Here is a 22466-nt window from a genome sequence, read left to right as displayed (position 1 = left end):
AAGTATGGAGAGCTGAACTAAATTGTTACTTCAAAAGTAACTCAAATAGGAATATTGTATAAGATAGCAAGACTATTTGTGTTGAACATACAGTATTTGTAAGTTTTTGTTGTCACTTATTGTATTACCTAACTACCTATATCCCTTTCTCATCGTTTAATTTTTGATAGGTACTAGCAACTCAAAGTTTAAACAACAACGAATGTTGAGTTCGTAATCCAAACACAGTTCAAAAATTAAAAGAATACTAGTTTGGTTAAATTTCATTTCATAAAAGGTTACGTCTCGATATACCAAGATCTCAATTTAATCTCTAACCACGAAGGGATTAATAAATAAGTGAAATCCATTCATAACTCATTCGCCTCTAAAGTCACCAGCAACAAACAAGGGAATTGGTTTAAGCCGCCATACTCGCAGCACTCAGTACACTGAATACACTGATCCATGCGTTTATGTAAAACACTCCGTCTGTGCGTAAGCCGTGACGACGAACAAACACATTAACATAATATGCTTTTAGGATAGGTAAGTGCTCCAACCTAATTTGAGGTTGTCTAGAATCAGGTAGGGCTTAAACTTGACAGAATATTTCAAAATATTATACACCTTGTGTTTAGTAAAGACTATACACTTACCTACACTGAACATAGGTAATTTTGCATTGCAAGCTTATTGCAGGTATATAAAAATCTTTTTCTGTGCAAATTCACTACAATATCTATATCTCATCTACTCTTGGGTGAGATGGTAATCAAGAGTCAACCTATAAAAAATACTGAGAGCATTTTCTTTACTATCATCACCTAATAAGGCTCACATTAATAATAGCAAATCCATATTTTTTACATATTATTCACGCATTTATAAATCACGCGTAAACAAAAAAGACATTATTCAAAACGCAAGCTTCAAAAACATAACCCGTAAATGTTGAACGCCGAGTTTGCTTCCCTAAGTGGTCCCCAGATAGCAGTTTACTATAAATAGGAAGCAACGGGCAACCAGAGGCGAGGTGCGTAATGCAATGAACTCCACAGAATTACCTCCTGCGGTCGCCACGACCCCTGTCGCTGCGTAGGTGTTAATTTGGTCGCAAACGTGCTCTGTGTTGTGATAATATAATTGGGACCAATCGAAGGAACAGTCTTTTTTTGGCCTGCATAAAGGTCAGAGGTTTTTTCCGTTGAAAATACATAGATACATAAATATATGTATTTTCCGTAGATTATTAATTAATTAGAAGTATTATAGATTTTTTTTAACATTAAGGCTTAGCTTTAAGGCTGAGGACAGCTAGGTACAGACAGTTACCTACCTAAAATGTTAGAGTACCCACTATTTTGTACAGTCGCGGAATGAAAAGGTTCGTCACCTTAGTGTCGGTTTTCGCTTGCACTAGGTACTGTAAGAGTCAAACCTGCCAACATAACAGTGCAAGAAACAGTGCTGCTAACATTTAAATAAATATTCATGACGTTTGCTAACGAATAAGGTTTTGCTTGTTTATTTTTCTATCCCATCAGTGCAATGCAATGATGACATTGACCAATTGACAATAGTTTTTTTTATTTAATAGAAATAATAATGGCAGGTTGAACCAACAAGAAGGTTTTAGTTTATCAATCATAATAATCTTCTTGACAAGATAAATCGTCAAACAACTTTGATCTGAATAATTTTGAACTTTACTGACGAACAGTTAAAGATTATTTTCTCTAACTCGAGATTATTCTGTAACATAGTTTCAAAAGGTAATATGTGCTCGCGATTCGTTGAAGGAATCAATTTGAAAACTGACGAACCTTTTCATTCCGTGACTGTACATTAGCAACAGCAGACTTGCAACTTAAAAACGCGACGTTTTATTTCAGTAATTAACATACAGAATTTCTCATTATAGGTCTATAGTGGCTTACTTAGTCAGTGCCTGACGTAAGTATGGAAGCAGCACGAGAGGGGTGGGTGACTTTGACATATTATGACGTTACACAGTTGACAGAGCTAAATTTGAAGAAGATCTGAAGTCACTCTTTCGTCAGTCAGTCAAAAAAACACTCTCCAGTGCCACCCCATACCTCAGGCACTGATTGAGTTAGTCAATAGACCTATAGTTTCCGATAATACTGCTTCAAAAGCGGTTTCACGGCAGAAATCTATTTTACCGAAATACCCGAATCCATTTCTCGCAAACACAAATCAATCATCAATCAGGAATCATTGGCCGTACTAATCGTTTATTAGCTTGGCAATCTGCTTATTAGGTACTAGATAAGCACGCATGATGGCGATTGGTATCAATAAGGTTAATCACTACACTAAGCGCAAACTGACACAAATTAAAAGCAAACATTGCTCCCCGAACCTCTAGGACGATAACTGGTTAAACTACCCTATTACGTACGTTACGTACTTGTAGAGTCGATGGAAAATCGAAGTATTGTTGTTGCAATTCACGAAGGTGAGTGAGATTTAGGGCCAAATAGGCGACTTTTTATAGTGATGCTGTCGCGCGTTTCGTAAACGAGCGACAGCATCGTGCATTAGTCGCATTTGCAACGCACTACAGAAGCGATGCCAACGCGCGACCGTGTGGGACGACATCGGGAAGAGAACGGAGGGAGGGAGGGTTACTGAATCGCGTTTGCATCGCGACAGTATTCGCGACAGAAGCGCGTTTATGTGGGCGAGGGCATACAGCTAGCGACCGCATTGCGACTGTATCGATACGAACGCGCGACAGAATCGCTACTGCATCGTTACAAAAAGTCGCCGAGAACGAGGGGCCTTACATGTGTGGTGGCTCGCTACTGTTCGTTTCTCAAAGTTTTGATAGACATTACACTAACGTTATGTGCATGTACAGTCGACAGCACATCAAGCTATACATTTTCGTTGCAAACCGCCCGTACCTATCGCAACTACGTAAGATACCACAGTGTTTACGTTGACGTGCTGTTGACCGTACAGTACACGTACACACACAAGTAAAGCTCACTCGCCTTCGTGAGCTGCAAGAATACATGAAAACGTGCACTAAATTATCACAAGTAAATGTGATGTTTTAATGCAAAACTAGGTTTTATTGCTGGTTCAAGGGAAATCGCTTAAGCCGTACCGGTGTAGAGGCACCTGCGACACTGTTGTGGCAATTTTCGGCCATTAGGAGAGCACAATAACCTTACATTTTTGTTGAAAAATCGCTCTTATTACAAATATATAAGAAACCACGGTGTTAAACTTGATGTGATGTCATCTGTACAACCAATAGTACTTTGGTTACAGCTGAGTAAGGCCGCCGACAAACAATAGGTTTGTGGACTTTAATGAAAGATCCTGCGCTGGTATTAAAGTGGGAAACTATGCTAACATACACACATCTATGGTAATATTTTTGGTGTCTTTTCTGCAATATGTTATCACGCTAAAGCCCCTGAAAACCTACCCAGCTTGCATTTACTTTGTATCTGGTACACATACCTACTGTAATAATCTATCTATACTTATAATAAATCTGTAGAGAGGTCAATTCTGTACATGAAATATATTTTCAAAATAACTATCAGGGGGTGATTAGTGATCGATACTGATGCCAAAAATGCAATCAGTAAAATTTTTGTCTGTCTGTCTGTCTGTCTGTCTTTCTGTCTGTCTGTCTGTCTTTCTGTCTGTCTGTCTGTCTGTATGTTCCTTATAGAAACAAAAACTACATGACGGATTTTAACGAAACTTGGTACAATTATTCTTCGTACTCCTGGGCAGGTTATAGGATACTTAGGAATTCCCACGGGCACGGGAATTAGCGGGAAAATCCTTTTGTATGAAAAATCTAAACTGCTTAAGTTAGACGCTTGAAATTTGGCATGCAGGTACCTTAGTAAACTTAAAGCTTAGTTACAACAGGATATTGCAAAATTCCCACGGGAACGGGAGTTAGCGGGAAAAAACATTTGTATGAAAAAATCTAAACCGCGTAAGATAGATGAAGGGGGTAAAACGGGATCCACGCGTACGAAGTCGCGGGCGGCCGCTAGTATTAAATAAAAATGAATTATTGTTCGTTAGTCTGATTAAAACTCGAGAACGGCTGGGCCGATTGAGCTGATTTTGGTTTTAAAATGTTTGTCGTAGTCCAGGGTAGGTCTAAACGGTGAGCAAATAAGGAAAAATTGCGATGGCTTATTTACTGCCTTTAAGGCGGAACAGAGTTCGCGGGATCAGCTAGTAACCAATAAAGGTGACTGATTTCTTCAATCTCATTTCATCAACTCAAACTAATATGCAATCCCGATTGCTAAGAATAGTTAGTAATCATCATCATCATCAACAGCCCTTTATAGTCCACTGCTGGACCATAGTCCATGAGCCTCCTCCACTATAGTGTATGGTTTTGCCATAATCCCCACACTTGGCAGGCGGGTTTGAGATTGAAGTTTAAAGATTGATGTTTTTCAGAGAGCGCTGCTGCCCGAAAGTTAAAAATAATAATTGAGAAGTAAACGAAGAATTAGGTACAGTGCTACTTGTCAATGTTAACAACTAATATAAAACCTCGAATAAGCGCCCCACTATCTCAAATTCTAATAACCTAACCCAAGAATAAGTTTCACATTGCTCCATCTAATTAAGGGCACGGCGGCCTCCCCGGAATTACGCACAGTGAGACAAATAAGTGAGGATTGGACAAAAAGTGACGGGGAAAGAATGGGGACATTAGGTAAAAACCTCTATTAGGCACGTGACAAACGAGCTAAGGCAGTGCTGTTTCATGGTGATTATAGACCGGGCGCTGGCATTCCTCGCTTGGGACGCCCTGGAATTCGCAAGAATAAACGCTGGGTTGATTTGCGCTGCATTTGAGCGAGCGTTACAACGTTACGAGCTGTAGTTACGGGTACCAAATGGTGGGGAACGATAGTTTGACACTTAAATGTTTTGGGGTTATGTAGTTTAGGACTAAAACAAACATCATACATTTTTTTTACAAAATATTAGGTACCTAAAGTATATTTTTATTCAAATTAACATTTTTTTTCTTTGGAAAGAAAAAAAGTTTCTACTTCACTTAATATATTTTTTTGGGAATTGGGGAATGGAGGATTTGGTCTAAATTCTTCATTTGCATCGGTAATGAGACGTGTCTCTGCAATGGAAACTAAGTGATCTGATGATGATGTTACAATACATTAATTACTTTATTATTTTAACAGTCAACTCTGTAGTCACTATGCTGTCTTATAGTCCAATTCCCAAAGAATAAAAACAATATTTCATCCACCAAAATGTAACCGATGTAACACAAAGCACACAAAATATCGTAGAACAATACAAACAAGCCCAGACAATGGCATCAGCAAAGTTCTTGAGCGGAAAGTAAACATCCAAAGTGAGTGACATAAGTGAGCCAACTAGGGCATGATAGAAAGCCCTAATCTCCACGGCCGCCCCCGAACTGTCGTTAATAAAACTCCCTGTGAACTTATCTCCCTCGGGTGAGATAAAAATATTTTGTCGGGAAAAAACAAACACTGTGCAGGGATCGCAAAGGTTTGAACGGTGCGAACGTCAAAGATGGTTTGTGATTAGTTTTTGTTGGTGTAACTTTTTATTACAGCCTTCTTTTAAATATAATATCGACGATGGTATAAGGTGGGAATTGAACCTATGGCCTTTTACTTGCCAAGCAACTGCTCTGTCAGATTTAGTTTTTAGTCTTGGTTTCATTTACGAATGCTCACTGTGTGCACAGAAAACGAAATTCAATTAGTTACAACGGGATAATACAATAAAAGTTAAGAGTAACCTTTTTGAGTCGTTCCACCGGCCAAGAAAATCGCGTATCGCGATTTATAATGTGGGTATAGACAATGCAACATTCGACTTCGATCGAGATCGCTTCGTTGTATCCTCAAGTTCACACATTAACAACAGCAGATATTATCTGAAGACAATCGAAACTCCTGATCTTTGGTTGTTTCCATTATTAACTGTTCTTCGTTTTAATTTCAATTACACAAGACACAAGGTTCCAGAAAATAATTATTAAACCATCACACGTCCGCGACGATAAAACCCAACGTCTGTCATTATTTTGCAGCATTTGATTTTACGTCGACGAGATTACCGTTACAAGGCTTATCATGGCCTACATTCCTGGATCGCCGTACAATTAAGTGCCTTGTCAGCCATTATAACGCCTTATCTTGGGCTCATATGCCCCATGAATCAATTAGATCCCCGACCGGCCGGCCATTCTCCGAGAATTACGACGCACCTCTATTCAGACCTCAAAAAGGACCAAAAGAACATAGCATTTTGCAGCTGTATTGTTAAATTATTAAATCATTACCACAAGTTCAGGATTGTGTACTAAATATCTGGAGGAAACGTGATAATGACCGCAAGAGCGTCTTGTTCAGTTAACGAAGCTAGTTTGCAAGAAAAAGGCGACTGGTTTTTTGGCGAAGATGTTGGGAGCTTGTATTGATGCCGATTTAGTGACGTCTTAAGTTAGCTTTGTTGACATTTGATTATGTGTTGGAGTTGATTTATATCTTAAGGTGGACTGTAGGTACTACTCGTAATATAAAACATACGTGTCACATTATTTATTGTTTAACCGCTTTGTTAGACCAATTCTGCGATTCTGTGAAGTCATAAAAACCTTTTTTTTTCTACGTAACCAGCAGATAGATAGACAAAGTAATGTGACATTTGAATTAAGTGGCTATTTATATAGAAAACACATTAATTACAGAATAGCTTTTTTTTTTCTTTGTGCTTTTGAGACTTGATATCTCTTCAACACATTTTGATATTTTCTGTACCTACTGACCATTTTATTCACCACAACGCAATTGCAATGAGGGTTTTCGCGATTGAAAAATCCGCCAGATGGCAATACGTAGACGCGAGGTTCAAATGCTGCACGATTGGTGGATTTTGACATATCTGTCAATGTCATGTCAAAAATAACCAATCATGCAGCATTTGGACCTCACGTCTACGTATTGCCATCTGGCGAATTTTTCAATCGCGATAACCCTCATTGACAGATTCCCAATTAACGTTGTGTTGCCAGTTCATTTTATTTCGTCCTCTCTGAACATAATATTTGTCTCATTGAGTCGGTAGAAGCCAAGAGGTTTTTTCAAGAAACTCCGCCGAGTGTTTGACACATTTTTTTTTGCGTTTGCAGCGTGAACTGTTTGCCAACAAACTTCTATAGTAATGAAAAGTAAATTCCCGCTAGCGAAGACATCAATAAAACTATTCCTCTTGACTCGGAGGTTTCAATTCGAAAAATATTTACTTATTCCGCTGGCAATTTAGCTTTTATAGCTAACTGGCGCATCGGTGCCGGTTTCAATATTTTCCGAGAATATTGACGTCGTGTATCATGTTTTTTTTTTTTTTTTTTTTTTATGTGATAGGAGGCAAACGAGCAAACGGATCACCTGATGGTAAGTAAGTAGTTTGGGAGAGTAAGGATTTTTTCGAAAATTGCTTCGAAGTCAGGTGGGTACATGTTACCAGTTTGACTTTATTTTTTTGTCGAACTCAATTTTTAAAGCCTGGTCCGTGAGCACGGGATAAGGACACGGGAGCAAGGATGGGTAGCTTGGGGCCATTGGACAAAATTCTACGTGCTCACGGACCAGGCCCCGATAACCGATCGGTGAAGAGGTCGGACTGGCCGACTCGTGATCCGGGGAGCGTGGGTTCGAATCCCGCCGCCGCTCGAGGGACGAGGGACTAACGGGACTCTAGATGTACCTATTTGAAGAGTCATGTACCTACATAGGTACTCGTAAACATAGTATCACCATGCGATAAAAGGGTAAGTAAAAATGTTTTCATTAAGTACTATGAAATATTAATATAATAAATAAGACGAAGGTCCTAAACGTTATCTTCGTTCTTTAACGCGTTTACAGAAATTCAATGACGCAATTAACTAAACACAAATAAAGTAAAGTATACCTAATTGGGCACATTACGCCAAGAAATCATACGCAAACTTAATAAGACCGTCGTAGGAGCGTGATCCTTTCAAACATTGCAAAACATTATACCCTACCGCATTACGAGTATTCTTGCATTTTCTGTTCTCTATGCTCCTAACTATAGAGTTCCGAGTCGCGTAATTCATGCGTGACGATGACCACATACCTATTACTATCATTCTTGCATTTTCTGTTCTCTATGCCCTTGACAATAGAGTTCCGAGTCGCGTAATTCATGTGTGACGTTGACCATAGAATATCTGTGTGGAACGGCTTAGCCTGTGTCCTGAAGCCTCTCATGTTACATGTTCAAGTCAAGATGTTCTTTAATATAGTTGTTAAGCTCGTTACGACGTAAGTACTGCGGCGAGCTGCCTTTGTGCTATATTAGGTAAACGCTATTTGATGTATAACCTTAATTATTCATACAAAAAGACAGTGAATGAATGTTTGAATTTGGTTTATGTTTATCAATTTTCTATACTAGGTAGGTACAAAGTTTAGAGTTAAAAAATAGATATTCTTATATTTTAACCGCAATTATAGTCTGAATCATGATCACTTCAACTGTGAAAAGTTGTAAAAAGTAAGTACTATTTATATACTGGGTACCTACTCCATTAAAATCAACATAATAGAGCGTGGGATGACTCCATTAGGTTCAGTGATGTTAAAAACCTACTGTAAATACCGAGAATTATCCATTTAGAGAAACCAAAAACATTGTTTATTCTACTTTTCATTGTGATTTTCATAATAACTCATTTCTGAAAAGAGATTTTCTACATTTACGTATGTACTTAAACAATATTTATTTAAAATTCTTTCAATTATGAATTAGGTACCTGAACATATCGCGTTAAAATCTGTTTAAATTAATTCAATTATGCAACGCGAAAGTTTAAAATTAATTACCTAGTACACTCGTACTCAATGGAATGAAAGAAATAATCGGATTATTGTATGTGACAACATTTTGTCATCAGATGCTATCAACCAGTCTCCTTCAATCCACAATCACTATCAGCGTTCATAGCAAGTCCTTTGTTGTAAGGTGACCTGTCCTCGCTGTCCTGTGAGGTACTCGCTTAAGCCTGGCGACGCGGGCGCCTCCTCTTGAAGCACTTCAGTGTCCTTATAAGCTGCATAGTTGCATGTTTAATAGTAATACTGCTATTAAACATTATTATTATTATTCCGTTCATTGTGGAAAACCTTGGGGGAGGCCTTTGTCCAGCAGTGGACGTCATTTGGCTGAAACGAACTGCTATTAATATTGATATAACTTTATCTGGCGATGCTTTGACTCCTGCCCTATGCTTGGGTTATAAAACGAAGTATAACACTTCCTTAACTCAAGCAGAGGTTCTTATAGTCTGGTACGATATGGGTAATCTAGATTATTTTCTTATCTACTCGTACCTTGATTCAATTCTACAAAGTAAACTGATAACCACCCAAACATCCAAAAATTGAAACCGGTAACCAGATCTATGCTTCAAGTCCTCATTCATTTAAAATGCAATTATTAATTTAGTTTAAGAATTGAAAATACTTTCCAAATGCTATTATTCCATTATAAAGGAAAAAAAGCTATTAGTTTGCATGACATAGCATTGCTCCTCAGCATTAAAAACATATCTAATCTCTCAACGAACTATTTCTCCATTGCACAAGCAAAATAAACCATCAATTTATTGCACAAACTTTCAAAAAACTAACACAACTCCCGCTAACCTCCAAGAAGCTGATTACTCTTAAAATTCCACACGTGATCCCAAAGTTCTAGAGCAAAACAAAGATGGCGGACTGTCATGGCGGGTCTCTAAATCAATTAGAAGCAAGAAGCTGTGTCCCGACGCTTTAATAAGGAGTTACTGCGACAGTTCCCTCCATAAAACGTTGACCATCGGCCCCTACAATGGACGTCCAAGATAATGGAAAATTGTCTAAAGGGATTTTTTTTATTATAACCAAGAATCCACTCTGGTGAGAGCAGAATTTGTGGCGGTTTTTTCTCATTGCGCTTTATCGCCGGCTCTAGTTTACTTTTTTGGTAAAACAGCTGCTAAAAAGCGTTTGAATATTTGTGTTTTTATTTTGGCAATAGTTTTACGCCCGTATTCACAAATGATGCTTGCTTAAGTGAAGCAGCAAATCGAACGCACAGCGTTGAATAAAGCTCTGTGGTTGGTTCGTATGTCACCCTATGCGTCCACGCGCACTGTGAGACCTTTGTGAATACGGACGTTAGTTAATCAGACCAGAATCTTAAAAAAAGTATTTTATCCAAATATAAGTATGATAATTATTTTGTTTTTCTTTTTAATGATCACAAAATGAACCAACATTGATATTGTGTAAGTAACCAGACTTCAAACTTAGCTCAATTTAATCTAGACGTTCGTGTTAATAAAACTAACAACTAAATTAGCTGTGTTCATTTGCCCAATTATAAAACTTTCGACGTCTTAACAGTATTGTCTTTATAAAACTTACAAGTTAATTACGAAGTTATTAAGGCTCATATCCAAAATTTTGTGGCTGAACTTTGAGTAGGCTGTTAGTATAAGAGCCTTTAAGACACCCCAGGCTTTTGGTAATTGATTTAAAACGGTTAGCCTAATGTTTTCTAAACACGCGACAGTTAGACTTAAATTTTGTTCACGGAATTGGCTAAGCAGAGTAAGTAACAAAGTTGTGTAGTTCAATGGAAGTTGCTACTGAATTTAAGTTATTAAATAAATTATTAGAACCAACAGAATTTTTTAACGAGATTTTATTGTTGAATTGAGTACAACTGTACACTTTTGAAACTAATTACACAGTCTAACTTCTGAAAAAATATTCTCAGTATTGTCATTACGTAAGAACATGAGCTAGTTTACATTATTTACCTACTAACATAAAGTTAATGCTAAGAGAGGCTATGGCAGTTTCCAAAATTTTGCTTACGGCACATTTGCTCTTTTACTTACAAAATATGTCTATAATCAAAAATCCAACCGCTAAGATTAGCCAAACAACTTTTTCCCAAAATCAATCGACAAGGGACGCAATTTACTTAAAAAAATCTTACAATCCCATTTCTAAGAATACAATCCCGAACGTGTACACGTGGTCCTAAAAAGCGATTACGTAGAGAAGTCGCAAAATTTAAAGGGGCATGAATAACTAAATCGTGGGCCTAACAATGTTCCCAAACTCGGAATTAACATAACGATAAATCGTAAGAACGGTTACTCATAGTTAATTCGATAAAAGAGTTCACCTCACCAACAAAAGGCATTTAAACGCAAAGGAAGCAGAAAACGACGGAAGAAAAATGAATGATTACAGCAAAAAGGGCCATCAAAACGAATGATAAACGAGCTTAATCCTGGTCCTATCCTTGTTTTATTACCAACGCCCGATTGTAAAAACGTATTAGGGTGATGGCCCACTAGCGATCCGCAAACGTGTGTACCGGATGGCCGATTTCGGGACCACCGAATTTCTAAGATGGGTATAAGTTTTTCCAGACCAATATTGTGAAGGACTTTTCAAGAATTATGCTTACTTCTTTGTCGTTAGCCTACACGTGCCCACTTAAAAAGTATAAGACACTACGTGTACTTTTATAATTAACTTCACGGGTATAGTTTTGTAGATTTTTTTGATGAATTAAAACACTGGATAATTTGATAATACAATGTAATACAATTTTGAATTACAAAATCTTGCATTATTATTTGCTACATTTTAGGAAGGTTCATTAAATAATGATAAATTAGTATAGCGGTCTGAACTAAACTATATTCATCAAGCAACCCCGTTGAATATCACAGCTTTATCTATATAGTTTCTAGTACCTATTTGTAAAACGTGCCGATACTCTCTCTAAGCGTTTCGATACCGCTTTCTGTAATATAGACCAAACTTAAACTATCAATACCTCAAAGCATAAGCGCCCGGTTGACAGGATGCACCGGCAATAATGGCATAATATCAGACTAGCGGCCGCCCGTGACTTTGTACGCGTGGATCCCATTTTACTCCCTTATGGGTTGAATTTTGCAAAATCCCGTCTTAATGATGACCTACGTTCTAAAAGCAAGCCCTTCAAAATTTTAAACTCCTAGCTCTTGTAGTTTCTGAGATTTCATGATGAATGAGTCAGTCAGTCAACCTTTCGCTTTTATATAAATCGATACATTTTCATTGCAAAGTAGGTAACTCCTGTCACAACTAAGTACATAAGATTTGACTGTGTCTAACTTATCTTGATGTGCTGTCGTCTTTACATACCAATAAAAGTCAAAATTAAATTCAATCAACTGTTAATCGCTTCCCAACTTTGACGTGAAAGAAAACCACTTATTTATTAAAAACATGCCGCCATTAACCGCCTCTGTGGTCTAGTGGTTAAACCACCTGCTTCAGACGCAGAGGTCCCGGGTTCGATTCCCAGTGGGGGCAGATTTTTCTGTTCGGTTTGGTTGGTGGTAGGGCTTGTTCTAAGTCCGCCTGGCTAGCTACCACCATCTTACCTAAGTCTGTCGCCATAATAACAATGTTAACAGCATTGTTGTGTTCCGGCAGTTAGAGGTAAGATAGCCAGTTACTCCGTGGTTGAGGATTCCGGGTGAAGCTCGCTTCCACCTTCGGCCTGATCGTCACTTACCATCAGGTGAGATACAGGCCAAGAGCTTCCTCATTGTGGATAAAAAAAAAAAAATGCAATCAAAAAGCCATCACGACATAGTTCTGCTTTGGAAATGTACTCGTAAATCTTCAATGTAATAAAGCCCTTGAGGCATTCTAAAAGTCCACCGGGCTGTCTTTGACACTTTAGTGGCTCTTTTTATAACCAATATAGGACATTTATTTATTTATTTATTTAAACTTTTATGCCAATATAAAGTCACGGCCTCGGGCTATTTTTGATCTTATATTTATACAAAAAATATATTTTTTTACTTCACGTTTTATTCTCTGGCTCAGAGCTGACTTGACGATTTGCAGTGTTCCAACACCCACGCACACCCACACCGGCTTACGGCTTACAATTTCAAAGGAAAAATCAGAACACATTAAAAATAAATAAAAAATAAACATCAATCCAACATGGCAAGAAGTCCGACATCAAAGCTATTAACAAATCTTTTACACCATACCTTCAACTTTCCTGAATCCATCTTTTCCTGTTCTGAGCAATGAAATAGGTTCTCGTCCTACTCAAATAGAGGTTTTTCTTTGAAGATAAACGCTTTCTTAGGCTGATTTCCGTATTCCGTCGACAATGGGTCCACCATAATAGGGTGTTATCAACACGGCCCACTGCTAATTAGGGATGTTATAGATGTGTAGTTACGGATTTTTTTTATTTCGGATATCCGAAAGTTTCGTTTACGATTACGGATATCTGTGTGCCTACCATGAGTTTACGTTAGGTGAGCTCGCTAGCGAATACGTCAAAAAATTCTATAAAGATCCTATTTCTTGAAAGTAGCCACTAGGGGCGCTGCACAATATGTCATACATTTAAATGTCATTTTTTTACGCAGTCGCTAGCGAGCACACCTAACGTAAACTCATGGTAGGCACACTGTGCTTTAGAATGCAATTTGCAATAGATGTCCAACACGGTTCATTCATGGCCGCATACTTTACATCGAATAAAAAGTAATAAAAAAATTGAAATTGATACTAGATGGCATTATAAAGGTAAATCAGTCTGTTATGCCTTACATATTATAATGCTACACAAAAAACAATTTAAACTGCCTACATCCGAAACTATCCAAAACTTTTGAATCGGTTACGGGTCGCGGGAAGAGCCTGGATGCGGGCAGCGCAGGACCGTTCATTGTGGAAAACCTTGGGGGAGGCCTTTGTCCAGCAGTGGACGTCATTTGGCTGAAACGAACGAACGGTTACGGTTTCGGGTATTTTTTTAATTCGGATATCCGAAAGTTTCGGTTACGGTTACGGATATCCATAACATCCCTGCTGCTAATCCCCCTTGAATATGTTGACGTTACCCATTTATCGTTTTCTCCATAATTATTGTACGATCTTCACATGGTATTTTCTTTATTTAAGTGTGTTCTTAATGGTTAACGAGATCTTTTCGTTGCCAAATGGGAACGAAAAAGGTACAGTTATAAACGTTTTGTACGATGTTAGGCTACACATTAACAGATTGCCGGGTTTTCTCGTAATTTGAGGGTATTATTTCACACAATACATGGAAGAATGAAATAAGTTCAATGATTTTTATATTATAGCCGAATATCTGACGCAGAATTGAAAGGTTGTAAGTAAAATCGTTCCCAACTGAAGATCACAATAAAAGACAATAATTATGACTCCTTAAGATAGCATTATCTCTCCGTGGACTACAGCTTGCTATATTTTTTCACTACGTTTGCTCGTTTGATGACGTCGTCGTCGTTTGTCGTTATTAGTGTTTTATAATCTCTTCATATTGAAAGCTTCGTTCAGTAGGAAACTGCGCTTTTTGCTACCAACATGGTACACCACTACAGGAACGTCAACGTTTTTGGCCACTTTGGATCTCTTGAACTAATATTGACGCAGCTCTACTCATACTAAACAAGACACAGAAGTGTCTACGATTGCGCACCTCTAAGTCTAGGTGCAAACAACCGATTTTTAGTTGGCCGATAGTTGGGTCGCGCTGTTGACCAGTATGGAAATTTATGAAAGTGCGCACATTATACCTACCGATTTGGTATCGGCCTATTCTTCATACAAAATAGAGTCGGGCACAACAAAATTTTGCCTACCTTTTTTTTCTAAAAGCAAGCGGCATGCTCACAACAAAGTTACGTAAGAAACCGTCAAACAAATCCAATGGTCATAGAGCGGCAACGTTTGCAGACGTAAGTGAAGAAACAGCTCATTAAGCCGTCTAGGGTTCCTCGCGACTAGAGTTGCCAGGCGTCCTGATAAAGCCGGACATAGTTAGGCTTTTTGATTGCGTGTCTGGCCAAAATAACCGATGTCCGGCCTGTCCGGCTTTTGTTAGGCTTTTTATTTGGCTGCCGCGCCAGGCGAAAGTCGAACCACAGAATAAGGCACGCACGCATCAGGACGTTAGGCAACCGATGATGATAGTACTCACTCATGAGCTCACTAATTCCCCCCCCCCGTCGCATGTCCGGCTTTTAGGGTAAAATGTCCGGCTGAAGCACATAGTCCGGCTTTTGTGTTTTTGGACCTGGCTACCCTACTCGCGACTCTTATTAAACGGGGAGCCGCGAGGGGCATAAGTTCCTAGGACTAGGGGATTGTGTTTTAGAAGGACTTTTCACAGCCTAAAAAAAACATGTAAATAAACTATGCGAATACCTTCCACTTTAAATCCAATGGTCATAGAGCGGCAACGTTTGCAGACGTAAGTGAAGAAACAGCTCATTAAGCCGTCTAGGGTTTCTCGCGACCCTTATTAAACGGGGAGCCGCGAGGAGCATAAGTGCCAAGGACTAGGGTAAATATGATTGTGTTTTAGAAGGATTTGGAGCCTAGAAATAACTTTTTAGGGCATAAAAAACTATGTAAGTAAACTATGCGAATACCTACCCGTAAAAAGCTAAGCATTTTTTGCATATTATGTAAGAAACCGACAAAACACTTTAAATCCAATGGTCATAGAGCGGCAACGTTTGCAGACGTAAGTGAAGAAACAGCTCATTAAGCCGTCTAGGGTTCCTCGCGACCCTTATTAAACGGGGAGCCGCGAGGAGCATAAGTGCCAAGGACTAGGGTAAATATGATTGTGTTTTAGAAGGATTTGGAGCCTAGAAATAACTTTTTAGGGCATAAAAAACTATGTAAGTAAACTATGCGAATACCTACCCGTAAAAAGCTAAGCATTTTTTGCATATTATGTAAGAAACCGACAAAACACTTTAAATCCAATGGTCATAGAGCGGCAACGTTTGCAGACGTAAGTGAAGAAACAGCTCATTAAGCCGTCTAGGGTTCCTCGCGACCCTTATTAAACGGGGAGCCGCGAGGAGCATAAGTGCCAAGGACTAGGGTAAATATGATTGTGTTTTAGAAGGATTTGAAGCCTAGAAATAACTTTTTAGGGCATAAAAAACTATGTAAGTAAACTATGCGAATACCTTCCCGTAAATAGCTAAGCATTTTTTGCATAATAGGTAAGAAACCGACAAAACACTTTAAATCCAATGGTCATAAAGCGGCAACGTTTGCAGACGTAAGTGAAGAAACAGCTCATTAAGCCGTCTAGGGTTCCTCGCGACCCTTATTAAACGGGGAGCCGCGAGGGGCATAAGTGCCTAGGACTAGGGTAAACATGATTGTGTTTTAGAAGGAGAGCCCAAAAATAACTTTTTAAAGCCTAAACAACTATGTAAACTTTGGAAATATGGAAATTAGCTAAGCAAATGTTTTTTTTTTTTGCGTGTTATGTGAGGGGCATAAGTTCCTAGGACTAGGGTAAACATGATTGTGTTTTAGAAGGACTTGGATAAAAATGGCCTAAAAATGACTTTTTAGGGCATAAAAAACTATGTAAGTAAACTATGCGAATACCTTCCCGTAAATAGCTAAGCATTTTTTTGCATATTATGTAAGAAACCGACAAAACACCTTAAATCCAATGGTCATAGAGCGGCAACGTTTGCAGACGTAAGTGAAGAAACAGCTCATTAAGCCGTCTAGGGTTCCTCGCGACCCTTATTAAACGGGGAGCCGCGAGGGGCATAAGTGCCAAGGACTAGGGTAAATATGATTGTGTTTTAGAAGGATTTGGAGCCTAGAAATAACTTTTTAGGGCATAAAAAACTATGTAAGTAAACTATGCGAATACCTACCCGTAAAAAACTAAGCATTTTTTGCATATTATGTAAGAAACCGACAAAACACTTTAAATCCAATGGTCATAGAGCGGCAACGTTTGCAGACGTAAGTGAAGAAACAGCTCATTAAGCCGTCTAGGGTTCCTCGCGACCCTTATTAAGCGGGGAGCCGCGAGGGGCATAAGTGCCAAGGACTAGGGTAAACATGATTGTGTTTTAGAAGGACTTGTAGCCTAAAAATTACTTTTTACAGCCTAAAAAACGATGTAAAGTATGCGAATGACTACAACATGTAAATTAGCTAAGCAAATGTTTTTTTTGCGTGTTATGTGAGGGGCATAAGTGCCTAGGACTAGGGTAAATATGATTGTGTTTTAGAAAGATTTGGAGCCTAGAAATAACTTTTTACAGCCTAAAAAACTATGTAAAATATGGGAATACCTACCTGTAAATAGCTAAGCATTTTTTTTTGCATAACTGACGAATTGCGAATGGTACCTACCTGTCAATAACTAAATAGCTAAACAATAATTTGTTCCCACACATTTTATTGTTGCTTTTGGCGTTTTGAATAAATTAAATTAATTATGCAATTATTTGTTCGTTACGTTTTTAGGCTCAAACCGCTATCCAGTTTCCATGTAATATTTTGGTAAACGTAGAGGTTTTGACTTAGGCAAAAGCTGGAGCTTAGATAGGTCTTAAAGACTCTTGTTTACTGTGAATAAACTGGGACATCCCATTACAGTAAAAATGTTTCAAAAATTCCACTGTGGTATTTTTTGTTACAATTTTTAATCGTCAAAAACGACTCCCATATTTTCATCAAACATGGTCAACCTAATTCTATTCTGCACTGCGCGTGAAGATGAGAGGATGGCATCACCCCACCCTTTGTCTGATCTAGCTGAGCCTCAATGCGTTCAAGAGGCTCAGCGGATTGCAATGCAACAAAAATAATCATACGACAGAAAAATCCAGAAAAATCTAATAACATACATAAGGCCTGGCTTCTACAAAAGTGGAGAGAAGAAAAGTGAACGAATAACCAATCAGATTTCGTTATTTCCACATCATCTCATCCCCATACTAATTGGCTGATTAATGATTTGTAAAAATAGGTTTATTTTTTTTTGAAGATTTGAACTTCTCATGGAAAAAGTAGTTGCATTTGAGCATAGTATTAATCCTTACCTATTAGTTGATCACCCATCAATGGGTCAACTTGTATAAAAGGCAACCAATACTGACAATAAGTACCTACTGACTGACTGATGAAAAGGCAACGTTGCTGACTAGCCACACCACTGAATAGTTATTATGACGCAAGTCATTGCCTAAAAAAGGATTTCCAAATTCAACCCCTAAAAGGATGAAACTGGGGTCAAAAGTTTAACGAAAGCAAAGCCGCGGGCAAAAGCCTGTGACTAAAACATCAGTATCGATTTAGAATTTTTAAATTCGGTGCGCCTCCCCAAAGCATCTCCAGTCATTTGAATGCAAATACGCTTCGGAGTAAGTTTTGAGTATGCATTCGCTAAAAAGAAGATTATCTAGAACTCATTCACGACTCGGTACGTTTTAGATAGTAACTAATCTAAAATGTAGTTAGCTAAAATAGTTTAAAATAAACCTTTAAAATCTGAGTTAGATGACCGCCTGAGGGAGCTTAGAGGTTCGTTTTCGTGGGCTGCAATTAGCGAGTTCAAATCATGCTTAGTTCAAATGTAAGCCTAGGCGCAGACCACCGATTTTTATTCGGCTGATAGTTGGGCCCGATTCAAAGTATAATCAATCGGTGTAATGTGCGCACTTCCATACACTGCCCGACTAAACTATCGGCCGACAAAAAATCGGTGGTCTGCGCCTAGGCTAAGTGATGAAAACGAGCCATCATTATTAGACTTTTTATTGGGAGAGGCACAGGCCTGGTCGTTGCGAAAAGTTTTGGGGAGGCCTATATCTAGCAATGAACGGCCAGTCAAAGGTACTAAAATGTGTAAACCGAATTGAAATATACTCGTATGTCACTTGTTTTAGCTATCAAAACAAAAGCAAAACAAAAACAAATGCAAAACAGAGTAAAAACATACAACGTACCTATGTGATTTCCACATCCCCAAGCAGGCTCTGGATTGGAACCCCCAAGGAAAACGCAAACGTGGTCGCCCCAAGCAAACTTGGCGGCGCACTGTGGCAGACGAGGCGAAGAAGATCGGCAAGACTTGGAGCGAGATCAAACACATAGCTCAAGACCGAACGCGATGGAGGACTGTTGTGGACGCCCTCTGCCCCATCTAGGGGATATAGGACCATAAGTCAAGTAAGTCATGTGATTTCCATAAAGTTTTTCTTTCGCTATTTCCCCGCTTATTTTCTTTAAAATGCCACGGACAAAGGAAGCCTGTCTATACCGCCTTATCTGTGGTCCTCCTTTTTCTTTATTAGCATGTAGCAATGCAAATGTAAAAATTTAATCGGACTTAAAAAGTCAGTCGCTTTGTGAAATTATAATAAGTACGTCGCGACTTACTTGGCTGGACATTGTATTTTAAGATATCTTGTATATTGCTAATCTATAGAGTAGATTTCATTAAGAGAGGAAAATCGTTAAAAGATGGGTCTGTGTATAATGTATTTCAATTTAACTAATTTCTATGAAATAGACTTTCAATTTAACATACATTTTTCGCATTAAATTTCTCTAGTTAAGATTTTCACTTATAACGACGTAATCTGTAAAGCTTTCGCATAAACAAACTACTTTACTTAATTAAAACTTTAATTAATCTGCAATTTTATAACAACATTGTCTAAGTTTATTTTAACTTACACTTTGTATTAAGGTTGTTGCGATAAAATAATCAAGACTAAAATATTATCCTCGGAAGCCATTATATAAATTTAATCTAATGAAAACAAGATTTCCAACGTTGAAGTAATTGTTCTATTCCGAAAATAATTCGCGAAATTACGAAGACATTAAGGCAATTTACCTTGATAAGTTTATTTCTTCTTGGTCGTATTTTAGTGCTCAGGGATAAGTATACTTAGTGATTATTAAATAAACACACACAATAGATTAAAAATAAGTTAATAATAGTTTATTATTATATTAATGCTGTTACGTCTTTTCTAAAATAATAAATAGTCAATTTGGGTTTCGAGAGAGTATTCGTCGCACGCCCAATATAAATAATTACATAATTAATTGAATTTTATATAAATAAAACTCCAATTAAGGCAGTGCCTAACTGGCAAACGGTTATTTATAAAAAAATCAATGATTTTAATATCTGCTTAGAGAACTACTTTTAAAACGTTCGATCTAAATGTTAATCCTCTTTAAGTTCATTGACCTTTATAAATTCAGCTACTATCATTGCTCTTTCATTATCGCGCACGACTTAAGATTCGACTTTATTAAAATTCTCGTTGTTAAAAAGAAACGCGAAAGCTCGCCTACACAAGCTTAGAACTTTAGCTTGGACAATGAAGAAACTAAGTTTTATTTACTTTTCTAAGAAATATAGCAAGCACAGTCTTAGAAAGATTGGCTATCATGACAATAAGTTATTTAATTTTTCAAAATTCTCCCTAATGAGTCAATTCCCAGGTCTTGAAAAATTACTCTTATTTAATCTACTAGCTGTGCCCGCGACTTCGTCCGCGTGGAATAATGACTTTGGGTAGGCACTTTTAATAAATTNGCCGCCCTGTAAGATGTCTTCAAGCTTTTGGACTGGAATGGATTTGGCATAATCATAATCCTTTATTAAAATAACTTGGGTTAAATAGTTCAAATAAGTACTTTAATTAACTCGCGCGCGCGTATTTTGAATTAAATGGCGCGTTAATGTTCTATTTGTATTTGTTTTTTATTTATTTTACTAAAACCGAAAATACCGAATATCCCGGTTTTTGTGAAATGAATACCGGTATTAATTAGACCTAAATTTAGCCCGGTATTCCGGTATTTTCGAAATTCGGTATCCCGGTTTGCGACCCCTAGTTCGAACCTATTGAGGTGAACACAAGCATATTTATTTATTATCTTCATCTATAAAAATTGAGAACAAAAACCAGGCATTACTAGATGGAAATTCAAGCGAGTGAAACCGAAGCAATGGTGTGTAATGGTCTGAAATAAATTAATTGCTATTTATTTATTTATTTTAAAGCTAGTTTCACCCATTAAACAAAACTAAGCAATTATATCGCAATACCTCACTATTTCCAAACCTCGACCATCCAAAATTCCCAAACTATCGCAACAATTCAAAAAGAATTCACGTAGATATTTTAACGAATGGGTATAACGGACACGCGCATAATTTTCTTCCTTCCTTCCTTTTTACCACATATATAGAGGCTAACAGACTGTAAACCGGGCATTACGAAACAAACAAACACACAAACATATTGTTAATCTAATATATTACATTATATTCATATTTATGAATATATTCGTGTCAATATGCCGCCAGTTTAAGTGCCCTGTTTGATAGAGGATCGTTGACCTGTGCTAGATTTCGGTTTATTTATTTGTGCTGGTACAAACAGACTCAGTTTGGGGCCTAGTGTTGACGCCGAAGGATTCCTAACTTGTGAGTTTTAATTTAATTTATGTGAAACATTAAACTTAAAATCGACGCCTGAAAAAAGTGACCTTTAAATAGTAGAGCCATTCATAGAAAAGGGAGGAAAAAAACTAATTTTTATTCAAAACTAGCTGACCCGGCGAACTTTGTTCCGCCTTAATGGCAATAAATAACAAGACTTTTTTTTTTCGAACGGGATAAAAAGTATCCTATGTCCTTCTCCTGGCTCTAAACTACGTCCCTGATAATTTTCAGCTAAATCGGTTCAGCCGTTCTTGAGTTATAAGTGGTGTAACTAACACGACTTTCTTTTATATAATAGATTTGATGATTTTAATGTTAAGGGATTTTAAGCAAGTCTCGATTATTTTTTGTGTGAATTTCATTACTTTTGTAATTTTCCTAAAATCTGAAAAATATCTGTTTTGTGGGAATTTCCACAAAATTAGTTCAATCAAAATTATCTAAATTAGTTTCAACTTATGCTGAGTTGCACCACCTAACTTTGAGCGTAACTATGGGCTATATTTCACCGGGACACCATGGCGGCGCAACCAGTCGCCGCTACCAACAAAATGTATGCAGCTTTGCGCAACCAAACGGACACCAGGTGAGTAACTCTCTATAGAGCTATTTTGTTGGTAGCCGGCGACTGGTTGCGCCGCCATGGTGTCCCGGTAAAATATAGCCCTAACGTGCTTTTTGTATGGAATTTAACAGGTTTTTGACGTTTGTCACAGTTAAAGTAAGATGGTGTAACCCGGCCTTAGTGTTTAGTAGTGTGTGGCATCTCTCCTAACGCCCATATTCACAAACGATACTTGCTTAAGTGAAGCAGCAAATCGAACGCACAGCGTTGAATAGAGCCCTGTGATCGGTTCATGTGTCTCTCTATGCGTCCACTCGCACTGTGAGACCTCATAGTAATGTTTGTGAATACATAAGGCTCTTACAAAACGTTTTTGGGTAGAATAGTCAGTCGTGTGTCTCATCATTCATCATCAATCATCAATCCGAGAACCGAA

Source organism: Ostrinia furnacalis, unplaced genomic scaffold (assembly GCF_004193835.3).
Source record: "Ostrinia furnacalis isolate ACB-3 unplaced genomic scaffold, ASM419383v2 OfSCF7578, whole genome shotgun sequence".
Taxonomy (NCBI): Eukaryota; Metazoa; Arthropoda; class Insecta; order Lepidoptera; family Crambidae; genus Ostrinia; species Ostrinia furnacalis.
The sequence above is the reverse complement of the archived record's forward strand: the minus strand, read 5'-3'. Positions refer to the sequence as shown.